General features: G+C 40.5%; 1 protein-coding gene across 28 annotated transcripts in view; it reads right to left on the bottom strand.

Annotated features, from left to right (window-relative positions):
• Nucleotides 1–23,123, bottom strand: part of CDC42SE2 (CDC42 small effector 2) — a 129,267-nt gene that overhangs the window by 79,181 nt on the left and 26,963 nt on the right. For 7 of the 28 annotated variants that reach the window (XM_078004148.1, XM_078004143.1, XM_078004152.1 and 4 more), the window contains exon 2: nucleotides 15,630–15,693. The gene's annotated coding sequence lies outside the window, so the exon portion shown is untranslated. 28 annotated transcript variants of the gene reach the window in all.

The following is a 23,123-nucleotide window of genomic DNA, read 5'->3' as shown; positions in this document are numbered from 1 at the left end:
CCTCAAAAAATAGGGGTATCAGAACGGGAAGGGAGCTTAATTATTATGATGATACGTTATGCTGATAATTAGCAAGTCAGAGTTGTTTTTAAGTCAGAGGACTTTTAACTTTTTTAACTTTTTTTTTTGAGATGGAGTCTTGCTCTGTCACCCAAAATGGAGTGCAGTGGCGTGATCTTGGCTCACTGTAACATCCGCCTCCCAGGTTCAAGTGATTCTTCTCCTGCCTCAGCCTCCTGAGTAGCTGGAATTATAGGCGCACACCAACACAACTGGCTAATTTTTGCATTTTTAGTAGAGACGGGGTTTCATCATGTTGGTCAGGCTGGTCTTGAACTCCTGACCTCATGATCTGCCCTCCTCAGCCTCCCAAAGTGCTGGGATTACAGGCATGAGCCACCGCATCCAGCCCTTTTAAAAATTTTTAATTGAAATATAATTGTACGTATTTATGGGGTACACAGTGATGTTTCAATAAACTATATAGTGGTCAGGGTAATTAGCATATTCACCATTTCAAACATTTATCGTTTCTTTGGGTTGGGAACATTCAATATCCTCCTTTTAGCTATTTGAGGCTATACGTTATTAACTATAGTCATCCTCCAGGGCCACAGAACACTAGAACATATTCCTCCTATCTAGTTGTAATTTTGTATCCTTTAACCCCATCTCTCCTCTCTCCCTCTTCTCCCTACCCTTGCCAGTCTCAGAGGACATTTTAAAATACATATACACACCCACAGCAACTGTGGTGTACAATACAGTATTTGAGAGTTTATGTGTATTTTGTGTACGGTCAAATAAATACAGTTTCCAATTCCGACTGCCACAGAGAATCACTGGGAAGTTACCTCCCTGAGATTTGTTTCACTAACTATAAAACGAAGACAATGCCACCTCAGAGAATTATTTTAAGAATGTAATAAGATGTATAAAGTGTTTACTTATTACAATGCTTGACATACGGTAGCTAAAAATGGAAACTATTTTATTATGCAATTAATAAGCACATTATAACTAGAGTGACCATTCATCCTTCTTTGCTTGTGATAGTCACAATTTATGCCAATTTTTAAACATAATTTTTTTTTTTTTTTGAGACGGAGTCTCGCTCTGTCGCCCAGGCTGGAGTACAGTGGCGCGGTCTCAGCTCACTGCAAGCTCCACCTCCCAGATTCACGCCATTCTCCTGCTTCAGCCTCTCAAGTAGCTGGGATCATAGGCGCCCACCACCACGCCTGGCTCATTTTTTGTATTTTTAGTAGAGATGGGTTCCACTGTGTTAGCCAGGATGGTCTCAATCTCCTGACCTCGTGATCCACGTGCCTCGGCTTCCCGAAGTGCTGGGATTACAGGCATGAACCACCACGCCTCACCTACAACATAATTATTATATAGTCACCCTAATTTATAATTAAAATACTGTCCAGATTTTTCCCTTATTTAGTTCTTTGTTCTTATTCCCTTTTTAGTGACACTTTATGCTATCCAACTCACTATCCCCCTTTTCCAACTTCTCTCTTGCTCTCACTTGTTCTCACTCCCCTTATCCAGGTGCTTGGCAACCTCAATGCTGCAAGTCCAGGTTCTTCTGTGGTCCTAAACTCCTCAGTAACGTCATGTTTTTCAAATCTTATGTTTCTCAAATTCCCATCCATCCTTTCACTGAATTCCAGAATAAAAGCTAGTGACCCTAAAAACACTACCACCATCACCAACAATGGGATTAATATTTTAGTTCTCTAAGGATAACATTTTAACAGGGAACTCCTAGAGAGACAACACCTTAAGCCAAAGTAGAGAAACTAACAACATAAATGTCAGATACTGTGACAGGCTGGGTAGGATAGACCACTTGAGAACATCTTTACTCTTTGAATCAAATAATTTAGGTGGGTTTCTACTACATATCTATATCACAACAGCCCTGATTCCCTCTTTTTTGCTGGTTCTCAGATAATCCAGTCAAAACACCAAAGGCTCTTAGCTCAAAAACTAACATTACATTAACAGTTCTTAAGGGTTTTGTCCTATGCCCTCATCTTTCACTCTACAACTGCTCCCCTAGGTTATTTCAATCACTCCCCTGAGTTCAATTACCATCAACGCTGATGGCCAAATCTACATTTCCAGCCCACAGCTGTCTCCAGCCCAAAGCTCTCCAGCCTAGGTGTCTTTAAGTTTAGCCTCACACCCAGCTGCATGCAGTACAGCTCCACAGGATGTGCTACCTCTGCTTCAAACTTTACTGAACTCTGCTCCTTAACTGAACTCTGCTTCTTCCTTACCACTACCCCACCCCAATCCTACTCAATTTATTTTCATTAAATTCCCTCTCATCTACCCAGTTTACAATGCCAGAAACAAGCGTGTTATCCTTAACTCTTGCCTTTCCATCTCATCCCCCATAGCCAAACAACCATGTTCCATTTGTCCAATCTGTTTCTCCCCAACGCTAAGTCACCAGTAGAGTTCTAGGCACCACCATTATCTTTAAACAAATGCCATAATAGCTGCTAACTGACCCCTGGTAACCACTCTTAGTCCCGCCAATTTGTTCCCATTTTGGCTAGAATGATACTTCTTTTTTTTTTTTTTTTTTTTTTTTTTTTTTTTGAGACAGAGTCTTGCTCTGTCGCCCAGGCTGGGGTGCAGTGGCCGGATCTCAGCTCACTGCAAGCTCCGCCTCCCGGGTTTAGACCATTCTCCTGCCTCAGCCTCCCGAGTAGCTGGGACTACAGGCGCCTGCCACCTCGCCCGGCTAGTTTTTTGTATTTTTTAGTAGAGACGGGGTTTCACCGTGTTAGCCAGGATGGTCTCGATCTCCTGACCTCGTGATCCGCCCGTCTCGGCCTCCCAAAGTGCTGGGATTACAGGCTTGAGCCACCGCGCCCGGCCAAGAATGATACTTCTAAAATGAATGTCTGATCATGTTACTCCTGATATAAAACCCCCTTTAATGGCTATTATCCTCAGGAAAGTTTCCTCATATGACTTCTCAGGGCCTTTACAATTTGGTTCCCACATTTCTCTTCAACCTCATTTACTACCTCTTCCATTTGATGCCTGATGACTGTGCCATCCAACCATTCTCAGTTTCTTTCTGTTGCCTACAGGACACACACACTTACTGTTCACTTCTTTCTGTCTGGCATACTCTTCAGAACTTGATATGGCTATCATTTCCTTCAGGAATCATTCCCCAATCCCCAAGTCTATTCAGGCCCTATTCCAATGTACCTTGTACCTTCCTTTCAGGGCATTTATATTACAGAGGTTATTAACCCTGGCTGCACCTCCAAGTAATGGGAAAAACTTAGTCCCAGAATTTCAGATTCAGAAATGTGGGAAAACAGCATTCAATTCTGGGTGTCAGATTTAGCTTAGCAAAAAGTACAAGGGGAAGATATGACAGCCCTCAAAGGTTTGTAGGTCTTAGCACAGCATGGGAAAGAGGAAGGCAACTTGTTATGGGGTACCAAAGACAGTGGTACCAAAGCTACTATGCACAAGTTTCAGGAAGGCAATTTTTGGTTTTAAAAAAAAAAGGAACTATCTACAAGTCTAACTGCCCCCAAAAAGATACTGGGATGCCTAGAAAGTGGTGAATTCATGGTCACTAGAGGTTTTTAAGTACCAGGGACACTAAAAGAATTACTATATTTGCGACGTCATACTAAATCATATCCACAGTTTAAATCAATTCTAAGATTCTATGACACCTGAATTCATAAAATATTTTAAAGATGCCGGGCGTGGTGGTTCACGCCTGCAATCCCAGCACTTTGGGAGGCCAAGGCGGGTAGATCACCTGAGTTCGGGAGTTCAAGACCAGCCTCACCAACATGGAGAAACCCCATCTCTACTTTTGTGATGCATGCCTGTAATCCCAACTACTCAGAAGGCTGAGGCTGGAGAATCACTTGAACCCAGGAGATATTTTATTGCACCGAGCCGAGGTTGCACCGAGCCAAGATTGTGCCATTGCACTCCAGCCTGGGCAACAAGAGTGAAACTCTATCTCAAAAAAAAAAAAAAAAAAATTTAAAGATGACTAGACAGCAGCTGAATGAAAGCACATTAGTCTAACCCACCCTAACAGGAAGCATAACTTCCTAAGAAATTAGATTTAACTGCCTTTTACAAATAACTCAGTGAAATTACTCATAAAAATAGCTAAATACGTTTTTGTGTATTAATAAACTTTTTAAAGAAAAAAATGAAAAACTGTCATTAAGACTGGAAATAGGGAGAGTCTCCTAGTTTTTATTTGACCCCGTGTGAAAAACCAAAAGAAACCAAGATGCCAGTTTGTCGATCTATTACTTCTCAAAGGGTAAAATGACATCAAAAAGGCTTTTATAGGATGCAGTAACTTATAATCTTTATAATTTTTTTATTTTTATTTATTTATTTATTTATTTATTTATTTAGATGGAGTCTCACTCTGTCGCCCAGGCTGGAGTGCAGTGGTGCAATCTCCACTCACTGCAAGCTCTGCCTCCCGGGTTCACACCATTCTCCTGCCTCAGCCTCCCAAGAAGCTGGGACTAGAGGCACCTGCCACCATGCCCAGCTAGTTTTTTTGTATTTTTAGTAGAGATGGGGTTTCACCATGTTAGCCAGGATGGTCTCGATCTCTGACCTCGTGATCCACCCACCTCGGCCTCCCAAAGTGCTGCAATTACAGGGTCACGGCGCCCGGCCAGGATGAGGTAACTTTCAAAAACACTTTGTACACTACAAATATTTGTTTTCTCATGTATACATGAGAAAGAGGGAAAGAAGAGAAAGAGTTAAAGGTTTCTTAATGCTTTATGTAATTATAATGACTATGGGTACAAGAAAAACCATGGAGAAGAATGGAACTAAATAACGGCCTCATTCTCTCTGCTATCATATTTTATTGTATCTTCAGGTCGAAGTGATCTGGAAAGAAGCCACTTTTGCATGAGAAAGAACAAAAATGCAAAAAAAGAATATAAGGTATTTAATCATCCTTTTCCTATGACTTTTATGAAAAACACAAAAAATGTCTAAATTAGTTACTGTCATCTTTAACTCACTATTTGTATCTCCATACTTTTACTTTACAACTTAGAAAAAACATGCTACTTTTTTTTTTTTTTTTTTTTTTTTTTTTTTGAGACTGAGTCTGGCTCTGTCGCCCAGGCTGGAGTGCAGTGGCCGGATCTCAGCTCACTGCAAGCTCCACCTCCCGGGTTTACGCCATTCTCCTGCCTCAGCCTCCCGAGTAGCTGGGACCACAGGCGCCCGCCACTTCGCCCGGCTAGTTTTTTTTTTGTATTTTTTAGTAGAGACGGGGTTTCACCGTGTTAGCCAGGATGGTCTCGATCTCCTGACCTCGTGATCCGCCCGTCTCGGCCTCCCAAAGTGCTGGGATTACAGGCTTGAGCCACCGCGCCCGGCCCCAAAACATGCTACTTTCATCAAACTTTTAGTTTTAATAAATATGCTGCAATCTTAGGTTGGATTTATTAAGAGAGGTGGGGTGGTCTTTTCTTCCCATAAGGAAATCTTTTATAATCTTAAAAAAAAAGAAAGAAAGAAAGAAAAAGAACTTGTAAAACATTATCTTTCCATACAACTTTCCAAAACACATTTTCATATATGAAAGACTACTATAGAGAAGCAACATAATCAAACTGGAAAGCCTCTGTTATGGGTTGAATTTGCCCGCTCCTCTCCCAAAAAGATATGTTGAAATCCTAACCCCTCTGTACCTCTGAATGTGATCTTATGTTGCAGATGTTACTAGTTAAGATGAGATGTCATACTGGAGTAGAGTGGGCCCCTAATCCAGTATGACTGTTGTCCTTTTAAGAAGCCAACTGTATGAAAACAGAGACACACAGGGAGAAGGCCATGTGATGACAAAGGCAAGAGATCGGAGTTAAGCAGCTGCAAGCCAAAGACTGCCAGCAAATCATCTGAAGCTAAGGTAAAGCAAGAAAGGTTTCCCCTCCAGGTTTCATGGGTAACATAGTCCTGTTGACACCCTGATTTTGGACTTCAAACCTTCAGAACTGTGAGACAACACATTTCTGTTGTCTTAAGTCACCTAGTTTGTGGTACCTTGTTGAGGCAAACCCAGGAAACGAATACAGCCTCCATTTGATGAGGAGAGTAAAAAAAGTCACACAAATCTAAGTGTTATAATCATGTTCACTATAATTCATTACCCAATCAAAACAGGATTTTGGCCTTGCTTCAGCATGGTCACTGTCAACATGGTCTCCAGCTCATCAAAACGGAATCCATGTCTCTATTAAATATCCCATTTATTCAGTATGTAGGCTAGACAGTTATCTAGGCCACCAAGTTTAATAAAAGTGTGTCTGTTTTCCCATATGTTACAGGACAGTCATGTTCATAGTTTGTATTGTACGTATTTTGACCAGATAGTACATACCCATAGTAAAACTGGATAAAAAGAAATGTGCTGACCAGGCGCGGTGGCTCACCCCTGTAATCCCAGCACTTTGGGAGGCCGAGGCGAGCGGATCACGAGGTCAGGAGATCGAGATCATCCTGGCTAACACGGTGAAACTCCATCTCTACTAAACAAAATACAAAAAATTAGCCAGGCACGGTGGGGTGCGCCTGTAGTCCCAGCTACTTGGGAGGCTGAGGCAGGAGAATGGCGTGAACCTGGGAGGTGGAGCTTGCAGTGAGCCGAGATCGCACCAGTACACTCCATTCTGGGCAATAGAGAAAGACTCCATCTCAAAAAAAAAAAAAAAAAAAAAAAAAAGAAATGTGTTTCACCCTCACTCTCCTGTGCGCAAATCACCCTGTTCCCTGCTCCAGAGACAAACATTATTACTAGTTTCTTCTATGTCTTTCCAGTAAGATTCCATTATTTATAAAAATACTATATTACGTATGTGACGCATTTAAATGGTAGCATACTCTACATACTCTGAACCTTTTGTTAACCACTTCACACGTGTCTTGGAGACCACTCTGTGCATGCAGAACTTATTTTTCATTTGCAGTACAATATTCCATTATATGGATGCACTATAATATATTTAACCATTCCTCCACAGACAGACATTCAGGTTACTGCCAACACTTATCTTTATCACAATGATGCTGTAATAGCTACCTTGGGGGGTTTTCTTTTTGTTTTTTGTTTTGTTTTCAGAGTCTCAATCTGTCACCCAGGCTGGAGTGCAATGGCGTGAACTCAGCTTACCACAACCTCCACTTCCTGGGTTCAAGTGATTCTCATGCCTCAGTCTCCCAAGTAGCTAGGATTACAGGTGCCCTCCCCCATGCCTGGCTAATTTTTTTTTTTTTTTTTTTTTTGAGACGGAGTCTCACTCTGTCACCCAGAATGGAGTGCAGTGGCGTGATCTCGGCTCACTGCAACCTCAGCCTCCTGGGTTCAAGCGATTCTCCTGCTTCAGCCTCCCAAGTAGCTAGGATAAAGGTGCATGCCACCACGCCTGGCTAACTTCTTGTATTTCTAGTACAGACAAGGTTTCACCATGTTAGCCAGGATGGTCTTGATCTCTTGACCTCGTGACCTGCCCACCTCGGCCTCCCAAACTGCTGGAATTACGGCCTCCCAAACTGCTGGAATTACAGGCGTGAGCCACCACGCCCAGCCATGTACTGGCTTTTTACTATCCTTTTCCCTGAACGCTTTCTTTGCCATCCTCTTTATAACTGCAATCTCCTGTTCCCTACCCTAGAAGTCACCATCTCCCTCCCATGCTTTATTTTTCCTCACAGCACTTATTTATCTGGCATTCTATATATTTTACTCATTTGTTGCTTGTCTACATCAACTAGAATGTAGGGCTCCATAAATGAAAGGACTTTTGTCTCTTTCATTTGAAGCTAAATCCCTAGTACCTGAGTGTCTGGCAAATAGCTAGTGCTCAGCAAGTATTTATTCAATAACTGAACGTTTTTATTTAATCCCAGAAAAGGGACATCATACATTTCCTTCAAGGCAAAGTAAGTCACAGTTCCCAAACTGATGAGTAATTTGTCCTCTTTGTCTTGTATTAATTTTACATTATGTCAAATAACATTATCACATTTTTGTGTGATCCAGATTTGGAACACCCAGAGTATATCAGATTGGATATACTCTGTGAAGCCAGGAATTCCCAATTTAATTCAGCCTAACTGCTTAAAGATAACGCTTTCTAGTCTTTCTCAATATTGTGTGTACTTTTCAAACAGTGTATACTTGACTCTCTGCATCCTTGTATCTAGTGGCCCTCCTGCATTAACAGTATCATTAACATACAATTTATTCTACCAGCTGTACATTTTCACCAGAAGAGTGGCTCAGTGTGACATTACTTCTAGTAAACACAGGGGGTGCCAAAATGCCAACTAGCTTATCTTAAGGTAGCCAATAATATACTATCGAATCTGCCCCAGTTGCCTTCGTAAGGAGTTAAGACACGCAGTAAGTTGCATCAGTAAGTTGCATCACTCTACGGCAGAGTGATCAGTCTGCATTTCAGTCAGTACCTGGCACACCAGGGCCTACAAGTAAAATGATTGCTGACAAACTGTTCATTGGGAAGGGGAGAAGGTAATACTTTACAGAAAAATAAAGAACGTAAGGAAAGTAAGTTCTTACTTGTCTTAGCCCGTTCAGGCTGCTGTAACAAAATACCACAAACTAGGTAGCCTATACACAACGAAAATTTGTTTCTCAGAGTTGTGGAAGTGGGAAGTCCAAGATCAAGGCACTGGCGGATTCACAGTCTGTTGAGGGCCCACTTTTTTTTTTTTTTTTTTTGAGACGGAGTTTTGCTCTTGTCACCCAGGCTGGAGTGCAATGGCATGATCTCCGCTCACTGCAACCTCCTCCTCCTGGGTTCAAGCAATTCTCCTGCCTCAGCCTTCCCAGTAGCTGGGATTACAGGCACCCGCCACCACGTCTGGCTAATTTTTGTATTTTTAGTAGAAACAGGGTTTTACCATGTTGACCAAGCTAGTCCTTAACTCCTGACCTCAGACGATCAGCCCACCTTGGCCTCACAAAGTGCTGGGATTACACGTGTGAGCCACCACGCCCGGCTGAGGACCCACTTTCTCTTAGATGGTACCTTCTCACTGTATCTTCACATGGTAGAAGGGTAGAGCTAACTCTCTGGGGTCTCTTTTACAAGGGCACTAATCCCATTCATGAGGGCCGAATCATCTCTCAAAGGCCTCACCTCCTATTACCATCACATTGGCAGTTAGAATTTCAACATATGAATTTGGGGGTGGGGAAAAGAGACACAAATATTCAGATCAGAGCATTATTCATTTTTAGATTATTAAAAATCTGACAAATGTGCAAGTAGTATTATCAAAATATCTCTATATGCTCAATCATTCAACATTCAAATGAACAACTATGTTCTTTTGCTGTATTACAGGTTTTTTTTTTTTTTTTTTTGAGACAGCATCTCGCACTGCCATCCAGGCTGAGTGGGTGCAATCTCAGCTCACTGCAGCCTCAACCTCCCAGGCTCAAGCAATCTCCCCACCTCAGGTTCCCAAGGAGCTGGGACTACAGGTGTATGCTACCATGCCAGGCTTATGATTTTTATTTTTTTATTATTATAATAATTTTTTTTTGGTAGAGATGGGGATTTGCCATATTTCTCAGACTGGTCTTGAACTCCTGGGCTCAAGTGATCTGCCAACCTCAGCCTCCCAAAGTGCTGGGATTACAGGCACAAGCCACCACTCCCAGCTGTATAACTGTGTACCTTTTAAATTACGAAGGTTTTTTTTTTTTTTTTGAGATGGAGTCTCACTCTGTCACCCAGGCTGGAGTGCAGTCTTGGCACACTGCAACCTCTGCTTCCTGGGTTCAAGCGATTCTCCTGCCTCAGCCTCCCAGGTGGCTGGGATTACAGGCATGCACCACCATACCAGGCTAATTTTTGTATTTTTAGTAGAGGCGGGTTTCCACCATGTTGGCCAGGCTAGTCTCGAACTCCTGACCTCAGGTGATCCACCCGCCTCGGCCTCCCAAGGGGCTGGGATTACAGGTGTGAGCCACTGTGTCCAGCTGGGAAGATATTATTATTACTTTTTTTTTCTTTTTTTTTTTTTTTTTTTTTGAGACGGAGTCTCACTCTGTCATCAGGCTGGAGTGCAGTGGTGCAATCTCGGCTCACTGCAACCTCCGCCTCCCAGGTTCAAGCGATTCTCCTGCCTCAGTCTCCCGAGTAGCTGGGACAACAGACATATGCCACCATGCCCAGCTAATTTTTTTGTTTTTAGTAGAGACGGGGTTTCACCATGTTAGCCAGGATGGTTTCAACCTCTTGACCTCGTGATCCGCCTGCCTCGGCCTCTCAATGTGCTGGGATTACAGGCGTGAGCCACCACACCCGGCCGAAGATATTCATTTTTAAGATGCTTAATAATCAAGAGTTAATTCCAAGAGAACATAACAGACTGGTTTCCTAATTTCTCCCCACTTCTACATATGTACAACCTTGTCTATTACCAAGAGCCAAATAACCCCTTAACTTACCAAAGAAATCATCAGAAAGGCTGATGAGTCCTGGGTGGTGTTTGTTATATCAGTATTTTTGAAGGGTTATTTGTATTTAAAGAGCAGAGGGAAAAGGTAATATAAAACTTGCAAGATTACTTAGAGGTAAATGGCAGTCTTGATCTTACATGTATTCTAAAAACTATTTCTAAAGAAGAATTCATATTTTTTAAAAAGTTATGGCTATAAAACAATAATTTGAAGATTTACTTCTTTAATGAGAAAAAGGAGCATGTTGGACTCTATAATGTTATATTTAGTCTTTTAATGTACCAAACTGAGTTCAAGGAAGGAGAAAGAAAAGAGTAACAAACAAAACAAAACAAGGATCAAAGTGAAAACAAATCCTTCAAAAACGTAAGTTTTCGATTCCGGGTGGATAGTAAAATAAACTGGTGAGCTTTTAAAGCAATATTAATGCCAAAGCCCCACATCAGACAAATTAATCAATTCCCAGGAGTGGTTCCCAGGAACCTGTGTTTTGTTAAGGGTACCTCCAGACTATTTTAACATACTGCCAGGGTAGGGAACCACCATTCTAAATAAGTCTTTAAAAAACAAAATCATGTACATAAATTCATGGACCATAATATTTACCTTCATTATATAAACATTTTATGAGCGATTAAGATATGACAATTTGACATGGCTAACCAAACAGCATTAAGAAATAATAATAATTAAAAAACAACTACAGTCCATAGAACAATCTTACCTATAAATCAGGCACACTTATAAGTATTTCTCTGTAAGACTTCTTGTGAAAATCTTTCCCGTACCCAAGAGTTTTTATATTGACCTATGTTTTCTCCTAGTATTTTTAAGGTTTCCCTTTTTTATACTGAATTCTGGGAAAAATCAAGAATTTACCTTGGTATGGAGCAAAAGACAAAAGATCTAGTTTTCTTTTTTTTCTAATTTTTACATTTTGGCAATCACTTCCATGAGGTTCTAATTACTATGTTTGCTGGCCTGTAAAGTACTGTAAAAACTACGCTGGTTTCATCATAAAAGTCAGTTATGGCTAGGCACGGTGGCTCATGCCTATAATCCCAGCACTCTGGGAGGACGAGGTGGGCGGATCACTTGAGCCCAGGAGTTTGAGATCAGCCTGGGCAACATGGCCAAACCCCGTCTCCACCGAAAATACAAAAAATAACCAGCCAACGTGGTGCCAGCCTGTAGTCTCTCCAACTCAGGAGTCTGAGATGGGAGGATCATTTGAGCCTGGGAGGTGGAGGCTGCAATGACCCAAGGTCACACCACTGCACTCCAGCCTGGGCAACAGAGTCACACCCTGTCTCAAAAAAAGAGGGAAAAAAAAAAAAAAAGAAGAAGCCAGTTATACACTTTCTCAAAACAATACTTTCAAGGTAAAATTAAAAAGTGAAATAATTTACTTCAAAAGATAAATACAGGATACCAATTAAGGCAGAAGATAAGCTGTTCCCTTAACTCGAGTCGCCAACCCAGTATAAGATTTGGTATTTTTCGGGGGTACACAGGTCTAGACAATTTTAAGGAGATCAATTTTCAGATCACCAACTGCCTTTTGTGCTCTTCTAAAATTGACGTATCCAAGCACAATTCCTTGTCTCTTCCATCTTTCCTTTCACAATAGCTCTTTTACAAAAAGGAAGTCAAGGCCAGGCACAGTGGCTCACACCTGTAATCCTAGCACTTTGGGAGGCGGAGGCAGGAGGATCGCTTTAGGCCAGGAGGTGAAGACCAGCCTGGGCAACATAGAGAGAACCCGTCTCTACAAAAATAAAATAAAATAATTAGCCAAGAATGGTGGCATGCACCTGTGATCCTAGCTACTCAAAAGGCTGAGGCAAAAGGACTACTTGAGCCCAGGAGTTTGAGGCTGCAGCAGTGAGTGAGCTATGACTGTGCCACTCTACTACAGCTTAGGTGAGCAAGTCCCTGTTTCTATGAAGAAAAAAAAGAAGTCGTTTCTCTTATTCATCTCAAGCTTAAACATGCTCCTCACCTCAAGAAATCTCCAGCGTACCAAAAGGACAATCGGGAGTGACTTGGGAAAAGTCTCATGTGAGCAAAACAAGAAATATTGAAAGAAACGATGCCTTATGCTACAAACTCTTGACATGACTCCTTGCTTTATCAATCTGTCTTAGAAGTAGAAAGTGAAAGTCACTGAGTGCAGGTACCGAGGTGTTTATTAGAATTAAAAATAAAACCATTTCTGACGAGAAAACATACCCCATTTGGCTGATTTGATTATGAGGACTAGCAATTAGATTTTACAGCAATATTTCCCATTAAAGTGAATAACCAAAATCCACCAGGTCAAGATCTTGGTCAATACATTATGTAAAAACATATACAACATACAATACACCAGAAACTACATCTTTTGCAACTTTTCAAACTTATGATGAAAAATCTTAATGTCAGTTCTAAAATGTATTAAGTAGTTTTTCCAAAAAACATGTATAGAATACATGAGCCAAAACGTTTAACAATTACCCTAACTTGCTAACACAGAATACTATTAATAAATAATACTGATCAAAGAAATCAACTTGAAAAGTGATGGGGGTAGGAGGAACAAGAATAACCCTTCAATTTCAGTGCTTAAAAATGTCTATACCAAAGCTTCATTCCTTGCTCCTCCAAAGTAGGAAACAGGCATCTCTAAAGCAGTTAAGTTTCCAGGTCAACCTAACTTTCTGTTGCAAGCAACAAATGGTACCAGAAGCTAAAATTCCTAATTTGCTCTCAAATACTTAGTGAAGAATCTACCAGGCCCAGTGGCTCACACCTATAATCCCAGCTATCTGAAATACTGAGGCAGAAGGATCATCTGAAGCCAGGGGTTTGGGGCTGTAGTGAGGTATGACTGCACCACTGCACTTCAGCCTGGACCATAGAGTGAGGCTCTCTCTAAAAAAAAAAAAAAGGGAATTGAAATTACAGTATTTGGAAGTTATATAGCATATGGCTTTTTAATTAGACACTCTCCATACTGAAACTACTCAATAAGCTGATATTTCATGAAACTTGGAAGGTAGAAATATCTTCTGATGAAAAAGCACACTAAGGCCGGGTGCGGTGGCTCAAGCCTGTAATCCCAGCACTTTGGGAGGCCGAGATGGGTGGATCACGAGGTCAGGAGATCGAGACCATCCTGGCTAACACGGTGAAACCCCATCTCTACTAAAAAAAATACAAAAAAAAAAACTAGCCAGGCGTGGTGGCGGGCACCTATAGTCCCAGCTACTCAAGAGGCTGAGGCAGGAGAATGGTGTAAACCCGGGAGGCGGAGTTTGCAGTGAGCTGAGATCCGGCCAATGCACTCCAGCCTGGGCAACAGAGCGAGACTGCGTCTCAAAAAAAAAAAAAAAAGAAAGAAAGAAAAAGCACACTAAAGTATCTTTTAGCATTCTCAAAACTTTATGAGGAACTAAAAAGCATAACATCTTGATTCCACATTTTAAGAGGAAAAGTTGCATTTACTAGTTCACATATTCTTTTTAAACATTACCACAACTTCTTCCTTTTTTTTTTTTTTTTTTTTTTTGAGGCAGGATCTCCCTCTGTCACCCAGGCTGGAGTGCAGTGGGATGATCATGACTCACTGTAGCCTCAACCTCCTGGGCTCAAGCAATCCTCCTAAGTAGCTGGGACCACCATGCCAAGCTAATTTATTTATTTACTTTTTTGATAGAGACAGAGTCTCACTATTTTGCCCAGGCTGGTCTCAAACTCCTGGGCTCATGCGATCCACCTGCCTCTGTCTCTCAAAGTGCTGGGATTACAGGTGTGAGCCAACATGCCAGGCCACTTCTCCCATTTTGACAAAATAATAAATGGAGGCAAAATAATCAAATAACTAAAGAAAAAAAAGTACGTATTAATTCAATTCTATAAAAGCCCAACTATTAGGGAAAAAAGTATGGAGACTTTTAAATCTATTGGCAACATTTTACCTCTTCAATCCAAAGAGAAACACACTACAAAGAAAATTTCAGCAGGATATGGTGCTTCACACCTGTAATTCCAACACTTTGGGAGGCCAAAGAGGGCGGATCACTTGAACCCAGTAGTTCGAGACCAGCCTGGGCAACATGGCAGAACGCCGTCTCTACACAAAATGTCAAGAAAAGAAAAAAAAGAAAAAAAGCTGGGCATGGTGGAGCACACCTATAGTCCCAGCTACTTGAGAGGCTGAGGTGGGAAAATCACCTGACCGCAGGAAGCTGAGGCTGCACTGAGACATGATTGCACCACTGTACTCGCCTGGGCATCAGAGTGAGACCCTGTCTCAAAAAAAAAAGAAAAAGAAAAAAAAAGTCTATAAACATTCATTTATTTCTAACGAAACACTACAACTGACACATTATGAAAATAGAACATCAATGGTTCAGACTAAAAGAAAAGAACAATTTCTGAACAAATCAAATCTAAGCTGAATACTGTTAATCTCACCACCTTTAAAATACAGCTGACCCAAGGGCAGGCAAGGTGACTCATGCCTGTAATCCCAGCACTTTGGGAGGCCAAGGCAGGTGGATCACCTGAGGTCAGGAGTTTCAGACCAGCCTGGCCAACATGGTGAAACCCCTTCTCTACTAAAAATACAAAAATTAGCTGGGTGTGGTGGTGGGCGCCTGTAATCCCAGCTACTTGGGAGGCTGCGGCACAAGAATCGCTTGAACCCAGGAGGGGGAGGTTGCAGTGAGCCAAGATTGCACCACTGCACTCTGGCCTGGGTGACAGAGCAAAACTCCATCTAAAAAAATAAAATAGAATAAAATAGTAAATACAGTTGACCCATGAAGTACACAGGGATTACGGTGATTACAAATAAATACAGTTGACCCATGAAGTACACAGGGATTCCTGGCAACCTGTCAGCCCCTCACTTCATCAAAAATCTGCACATAACTTTTGACTCCTAAAAGTTAATAGCCTACTGTTGACCAGGAGTCTTACCTTAACAGAAACAGTCCATTAACATATATCTTGTATATGTATTATATACTGTATTATTACAACAAAGTAAGCTAGAGAAAAGAAAATCTTAAGGAAGAGACAATATATTTACCATTCATTAAGTGGAGTAGATTATCATAAATGTCTTCATCCTCACCATCTTCAAGTTGAGTAGACTGAAGAGGAGGAAGAAAAGGAGGGGTTGGTCTCGCTGTCTCAAGGGTGGCAGAGGATAAAGAAAGCCTACATGTAAATGGAATTGTGCGGTTCAAACCCATGTTGTTCAAGGGTCAACTGTACGCTGAGTATAAAGCCTTATTACCTAGTAAACAGAAGCTTCTGAAGGCTAGTCATGAAATACTTGGCATTCATTCCCTCTCACCACTCCCTATAGAAGCCTTCCTGTACCTCAGGGGCAGGAATGCTTTATTAAAAAAAAAAAACTGACCAGGTGCATTTGCTCATGCCTATAATCTCAGCATTTTGAGAGGCCAACGCAGGAGGATCACTTAAGCCCAGGAGTTCAAGACCAGACTGGGCAACACAGTGAGATTCCATCTCCACAAAAAATATTTTTTTTAATTAGCTGGGTGTGGTGATGAGCACCTATAATCCCAGCTACTCAGGAGGACCGCTTGAGCTGGGGAGGACTGCTTGGGCCCAGGAGGACTGCTTGAGCCCAGGAGGCTGAGGCTGCAGTGAGCCAAGATCATGTCACTGCACTTCAGCATAGGTGACGCAGTGAGACCCTGTCCCCCCAACCAAAAAAAAAAAAAAAAAGCTACATTTCCCAGACTTTCCTTTACAATTAGTATTAGAAATGCAAACAAGGTCCTGCTAGTTAGAAAGCTTCTTACGAGATTTGTAAAGCAGAAGTGATATGGAAGCTATCTTTCTGCTGCTGATTTCAGTGGTGAGCAACGACACAAAGGTTTAGAAACAACTGTGATAGCCAAACTCTACTCACTAGATATAAACGCAGCTAGAAGCAGTTATAGTACCAGATTCAGTGTTCCTATGACTACTCCTCAGTTTGTTTCCTGACCTCTCAATCACAACTATGGCCTTATGTTCTTGAATGTATTAATCTAGTGATAACCCTCTGATTCCAGCTCTTCCAGACCATGCAATGATTTTATAAGTACCAAACTGCCTACCATAAAATATCTTTCTGCCTAAAAATCCTAGAATAGAGTTTGTTTCTTGCAAGGAACTCTGAAAGATACAATACTGTTCATTATGTTTAAAATATGCATTGCCTATATTTTTCCTCTCCCTCATTTCAGAGGTCAAATACACGAGATTTATTCTATACTGCTATTATAAATTGAAATGTTTAGGTCAATGTGAAGAATTAAAAGTTCTCTTAGCCATAGTCAGAAATTATTTTATTTATAATATATGCTAATCATGAATCAACATAGAATATTAACACTCCTTACACTGAATGATCCTGCTTTTCTTGGCTGAATAAATTTGTATCAGTAACATACAAAGACACAGCTACTGTTGTTTTTTCGGTTTGGGGTTTTATTTTTTGGGGGGGGCCCAACAGGGTCTCACTCTGTCACCCAGGCTGGAGCACAACCCCAGCTCACTACAGCCTCAACCTTCCAGGCTCAACAGATCTTCCTGTCTCAGCTTCCTGAGTTGCTGGGACAAAGGTGTGTAGTACCACCTCGCCAGGCAATGTTTTTTTGTTTTTGTTTTTGTTTTTTCAGAGACAGGGTTTTTTTTATGTTGCCCAAGCTGGTCTCAAACTCCAGGGCTCAAGCGATCCTCCCACCTTGTCCTCCCAAAGTGCAGGTATTACAGGCATGAGCCACTGTGCCTGACCTGGGTTTTTTTAGAGATAGGGTCTCATTATGTTGTCCAGGCTAGACTCAAGTCCTTGGGCTCAAGCAATCCTCTCACCTCAGCCTCCCATGTAGCTGGGACTAAAGCGCACACCACCATAGGCAACCTCTATTGTCATTTTAAAAAACTATTATTTTACTTTGATTATAAAAGAAGTATATGATCATTGTAAGAAGTGTGGAAAATACAGAAACATTTTTAAATTGGGGGCTGGGCCCAGTAGCTCACATCTGTAATCACAGTGCTTTAGGAGGCTAAGGCACAGGATTGCTTGAGCTCAGGAGTTCACAACCAACCTGGGCAACAGAGCAAGACCCTATCTCTACCAAAAAAAAAGTTTAAAAATTAGCTGGGCGTGATGACATGTGCCTGTAGTCCTAGCTACTCAGGAGGCTGAGGTGCAAGGTTCACTTGAGGCCTGGAATTCGAGGTTACACCAAGTATGATCACACCACTGCACTCCACCCTGGGCAACAGATGAGACTGTCTCCAAGAAAATCAAAAATAAAGAAATCAATAACCACCATTCCCCAAAGTCAGGTATATTTAACAGTTGTACATGTACAATTCTGTATCCTACTTTAGCACTCTGACAATTGTTTCCCCTTGAAATCCTTCATAATGAATTACTAACAAAAGGTACATGCAGATGTACCTAATTTAACCATCCTTCTTTGTTAAAAATTAAGGTAATTTTCAATTTTTTAAAATTATAAATAATGCTTCACTAAATACTTCTGGATAAAAAGCTTTTTGAAGGATAAATGTGTTTTATCCATGCAATGGGATATTATTCAGCCATTAAAAGGAATGAAGTACTGATACATACTACAACATGGATAAACCTTGAACATTATTATGCTAAGGGAAAGAAGCCAATTACAAAAGGCCACATATTTCCTACACTGCTGATAGAAATGTAAAATTGTGCAGCCACTTTAGAAAACAGACTAGCAGTTCTGAAAAATATTAAACATGGAGTTACCATACAACCCAGCAATTCTACTCCTAGGTATATATACCCAAGATAAATTAAGACAAACCCATGCAAAAACTTGAACATGAATGTTCATATTTATAGCAGCATTATTCATAACTGAAATGTGGAAACAACCCAAAGTCCATTCACTGATAAATGGACAAATAAAACACTATATAAGCATTCAATGGAATAATATTCAGCCATAAAAGAGAATGAAGGGCCCGGCGCAGTGGCTCATGCCTGTAATCCCAGCACTTTGGGAGGCCGAGACGGGCAGATCATCTGACATCGGGAGTTCAAGACCAGCCTGACCAACACAGAGAAACCCCGTCTCTACTAAAAATACAAAATTAGCCAGGCATGGTGGCACATGCCTGTAATCCCAGCTACTCAGGAGGCTGAGGCAGGAGAATCATTTGAACCCGGGAGGCAGAGGTTGCAGTGAGCCGAGATCACACCACTGCACTCCAGCCTGGGCAACAAGAGCAAAACTCCATCTCAAAAAATAAAAATAAAAAAAAAAAAATGATGTACTGATACATGCTATATGAATAAATCTTGAAACATTATGCTAAATGAAAAAAGCCAGACACAAAAGGTCACATATTGCATGATTCCACTTATATTAAATGTTCAAAGAGGCAAATCTAGAAAGAGAAAATATGTAAGTGGCTATCAGAGGATGTGGAGAGGGAAGAATAGCAATGATTACTCATTTTGTTTTGGGGCGATGAAAATATAAAATTAGTAGCAATGGTTGTACAACACTGACTTATGTAACAAAGGTGATTTTGGCCAGGCACGGTGGCTCACGCCTGTAATCCCACCACTCTGGGAGGCCAAGGCGGGCGGATCACCTGAGGTTAGGGGTTCAAGACCAGCCTGACCAACATGGAAAAACTCTGGTTCTACTAAACATATAAAATTAGCCCGGGTGTGGTGGCGCATACCCGTAATCCCATGTACTCGGGAGGCTGAGGCAGGAGAATCACTTGAACCCGGGAGGCGGAGGTTGTGGTGAGCCAAGATTGTACCATTGCACTCCAGCCTGGGCAACAAGAGGGAAATTCCGTCTTAAAAAAAAAAAAAAAGACGGCTGGACGCGGTGGCTCACACCTGTAATCCCAGCACTTTGGGAGGCCAAGGCGGGCAGATCACAAGGTCAGGAGATCGAGATCATCCTGGCTAACATGGTGAAACCCCGTCTCTACTAAAAATACAAAAAAATTAGCCAGGCGTGGTGACGAGTGCCTGTAGTCCCAGCTACTAGGGAGGCTAAGGCAGGAGAACGGCGTGAACCCGAAAGACAAAGAGCTTGCAGTGAGCAGAGATGGCGCCACTGCACTCCAGCCTAAACGACAGAGCAAGATTCCATATCTCAATAATAATAATAGTAATAATAAAAGATGATTTTTAATGTGAATTATCTCAATTAGGGTGTCATTAATGAAAGAAAATAACCTCCTCTTCCCCCAAAAAAGAAACAAAAAAAAAGGTTACTTCCTTAGAATAACCTCTCAGAAGTGGAAATACTAGGTTTTACTCTTTGACATATGACAAAGCACTTTTGAGACAGGTTCCAGATTTATACTACCTCCAACAGCATATTTAGTACCTGTGTCATCACTGTACTCAGGTCTGAACCAGCACCATTCCTTAAATCTTAACTCTGATAAGAGAAACTTGTTATTGTTTATTACTTTAAAAATGAACACTTTCTCCCCATATCTTAATCATAAACTTGTCAAATGGTCAGTTCTTAGCCTTTAAAACTGACTTCTCTATGTATATAACACAAATGTTTCAATTTCTCAGGAAATGTAGAAATGTACTTTCTTACAATTTTGGTTAGCAATAATTAACTCATCCCAACTCAGTTCTATTTCAGCTTTTAACATGAAAACTTTCCTTGAAGTCAAATATTTTTAAAACAGTCCAAAGAACTACTTTCCTCCTTAGACAGGGAAATTAAAATTTCCCTACAAGATCACTACCTGGGTTACACGTTTCTAGTTTCCTGATTGCACTTAACTTTCAAGTGAAATGTCCAAGTGGCTCCCAAGACATTTTAAAACGATATGGTATTGTTGAAAGAAAAATAAACATTTATCAACATCTTATTCTACAAGCCAAATGCTTTATGTGCATTACTTCATTTAATCCTAACAAATGTATTGCTCTCACTTAACTGAAAAGGAAAATGAAAATCACCAATGGTAAGAACTTGCCACGCAGCAAATATGTAGCAAAGTTAGAGATCAAATTGAGGTGTGTCTAAATTTCAAAGTCCATATTCTTTCTGCCACTTTACAGTGCTTTCCAAGCTAAATGACTATGGAAAATCAGGCAAGACTTTGAATACTTGTTCTGCCACTTACTGTGTGACTAATTTCTAAACTTCTTCAGAGCAGAGTTTACAAAAACAAGGTCACTGTTCACAAAATAAATATTAAAAGCGGAGGCTAAAAATTCACTGTAGGATGAAACTTTTTTTAAATACTATTTTTTCAACAGCAAAATGTATGAAATAATTATAAACACTTTTCTTGAATTTGTCTCAAGATTCACTTTACCTTCCAACAGAGGCACTTGCATATCCACTCACAAACATGTAATGTAGATAAAAAACACTTCTTTAGGGGCTGTCAGTCTCTTCTGTAGACCACAAATGCATCATTTCTCAGTAGAAAAGGCCACATCAACTACATTGCTCTTTACTCTTCTTTACCACATGAGAAATGTTTTCAGCAACATATGCACCATTCAGGAAGTAGCACAAGGGGGTAAGAGGAATAAAAGACTGGAGGAGCTTGTGAGCAAGCAGTGATACAACACAGAAAGGACAAAGTTAAGAACAATAAAAATGAAGGCAAGACATCAACCGTCTACCCTACCCCAGGTAATGGATATCACTGTGATAAAGGAAAAATCCTTAAAGGATCTTTGATTCACTTTTAAAATTGCTATTTAACGACCCAAACAACCACTTGACAAGTTTGGAATTGGTGATTTCCAAAGAATACAATATACCAATATATAAGAGCAATTCTTCCACAGGATTTTTCACATTCCTAAAACAAAAATCAAAGGAAACATTAACATAAGAATTCTTACATGCTAAAATTTTTCCAAAAACTATTTCACTCCTCATTCTGACACATAAAAAGGGTAGCAATATCTAATAAAATTGTCATATGACAGATAGATGAAGGCCTTCAACAAAACACAGTTTTCTTCCAAAATTATTTTATTATTAAAGGATCAGTAGGACTTGGACAGACGAAAAAATATAAACTTATCTATGGGCTCACATTTTACCCTAGGGCTATTATTAAAATAATTCTGCTGTACATAGAATCCTGTACGGTTTTCATCAGCTAGTATAAAACAATCAGGCTATTGTGCAATGGTAAGAGGGCTCTTAAGACAAAAATTACTGCTGAAGTAATTCTTTTCTCCAGTTGACTTACCACATTCTACTCTCTATAAACACCATTGTTTTTAATCACAACTTTACTTACAGCTTTATCCTTGTCAAACAAAATTTTCACTTTCCAATATGACCCTTTCAAACTGAAGTTATAAAAAGTAATACTTTTATGATAATACTCACTAAAGTGAAATGTTATAGAATAGTCTAGGTAAGATTTTGTGAAACAACATATATCCATACTGAGGCATCTGGAAGGATATTCATCAAAACATGATCACCGACTAGTTATTAAATCTTAGGGTGGTAGGATTAAAACTTTTTCCTTAGCTTGTATATACTTTCTGATATTCTACATTAAATACAGTTTGTGTGTGTGCATAAAAGAGAACAATTTCAGTTAAAGCATAAGAAATGTAGGCACCATATTTTAATTCAATAGCACCAGTTCAAATCCAGTTATTCAGAATTAATAAAGCAACTGTTGCTCAAAAAGTGCCAATAAACTCCCCCAAACCAAGTTCAGTTTTTTTTTTTTTTCTTTTTTTTTGAGACAGGGTCTTGCTCTGTCACCCAGGATGGAGTGCAGTGGTGCGAGCTCAGCTCACTGCAGCCTTAACATCCTGGGCTCAGGCGACCTCCCACCTCAGCTCCCAAGTAGCTGGGGTCATAAGCACACTCATGCCCAGCTAATTTTTGTATTTTTTATAGAGATAGGGTTTCACCATGTTGCCCAGGCTAATCTCGAACTCCTGTACTCAAGCAATCAGCCCACCTCAGCCTCCTAAAGTGCTGGGATTACAAGCGTGAGCCAACTACTGTGCCCAGTCTCAGAGTTCAATTTTTAAACAATAAATTTTCTCCAATCAGAAAATAGTGTCTGTAACTTTGTGTCTCTTTAAAGAACTGGGGGAGAAGGTGGAGGGAGAGTGTGGAAAATGGGTTGGAATGTCCAGGTGACCATAAGAAAGGTAACAGGAAAAAACCTGAGAAAACAAGACAAAACCATTTCATTGATTCGTAAAAGAAATCACAGAGTAGCAGAAAGTAAATCATCAGAGAAAGTAAGTAAGCACTTAAAGCGTAGTAAGTAAAAGCAGAAAAAAAACTTTTAAAAAAATTGAACTCAAGAGTATTTATGTAAATCATTCTGAAAAGTTGGGGAGGAAGGCTGAGAAAATGCTATATAACAAACTGAATCAGTTCTGCTTTCTTGACCAGAAAAGGAACACCTTTCAATAGGCTTATTTAGCATCAGCAGCAAAACCAAGAACACTCTCAGAGGAATCTGAAGATCTTTTGTGCCTGCTTTGGAATGAACTAACTATTAGATATAC

The sequence above is a fragment of the Macaca mulatta genome, chromosome 6, assembly GCF_049350105.2.
Source record: "Macaca mulatta isolate MMU2019108-1 chromosome 6, T2T-MMU8v2.0, whole genome shotgun sequence".
Classification (NCBI taxonomy): domain Eukaryota; kingdom Metazoa; phylum Chordata; class Mammalia; order Primates; family Cercopithecidae; genus Macaca; species Macaca mulatta.
The sequence above is the reverse complement of the archived record's forward strand: the minus strand, read 5'-3'. Positions and strand labels throughout refer to the sequence as shown.